Below are 909 nucleotides of genomic sequence, written 5' to 3'. Positions count from 1 at the left end.
CTTTCTCATTCCTTGAACCTTTATTTTGATGGGAAAAATCCTTGACTTCCTTACCTTGAGTTGAGTAGAGTATTCATTTCTGGTATAGGAAAATGGTTTAAGTTTGGGGTAGTTTGGGAAATCATGTTAAAAGGGAGCATTGAGAAAAACAAAAAGAAACAAGAGAGAAAAGAAAAAGAAGAAAGAAGAACAAGATCAAGAAAAATAATTTAATGAATGAAAGTGGGAAAATGAGTTGAGAATTGGTTTTATTTGTTTTGAAGCGAAAGAGAGAATTATGTTATCATGTTTTGATTTGTCTACTCTCTTAACTCAAGGTGCTTTGTATCTAGAAAAACCAATTTTTCTTCTTAGCCCAACCACAATACAAGCCTAAAAAAGTCCTAGTGATGATAACTTGCTTGTGAATGTGTTTAATTGGTTGAAATGAAAGGCAAAGTTGATTTGTGTGACATTGTGATGGTAGAGTGAAAGACACACCTCATTATACACCATTGAGCTTGAGTGAAACACTTTATTTGGTGAGGAAAGGTTCCATGCATTTCAGGAAAACATTTTGCCATGTTTGTTGATCCCTTATAAAACCTTTGCATTTGTCTTGTAATCTTTGTCCTATGAGCACCATAGTCAAAGCTTGATGTGCTAAGGCTTCATTATCTCTTGATTGGTCTTTCCACGATGAGCAAACATGATTGATTTACTTGTTGATTGAAATTGAGTTCTTGAGTCGCTAGACCATTGTAGTTGAGTTGTTTTGTCTAAGCCAAGTTCCTTTTTGCTTGAGGACAAGCAAAGTTCTAAGTTTGGGGTAGTTTGATAACGGTAATTTTTACCATTATCTGAGGTTCATTTAGAGACAAAATCAGTTCCCCTTTAGCTTATTACTTGCTTAAACCCTCTCTTTTATTT

The sequence above is a fragment of the Vigna radiata genome, unplaced genomic scaffold, assembly GCF_000741045.1.
Source record: "Vigna radiata var. radiata cultivar VC1973A unplaced genomic scaffold, Vradiata_ver6 scaffold_133, whole genome shotgun sequence".
Lineage (NCBI taxonomy): Eukaryota > Viridiplantae > Streptophyta > Magnoliopsida > Fabales > Fabaceae > Vigna > Vigna radiata.
This window is presented reverse-complemented; position numbering follows the sequence as displayed.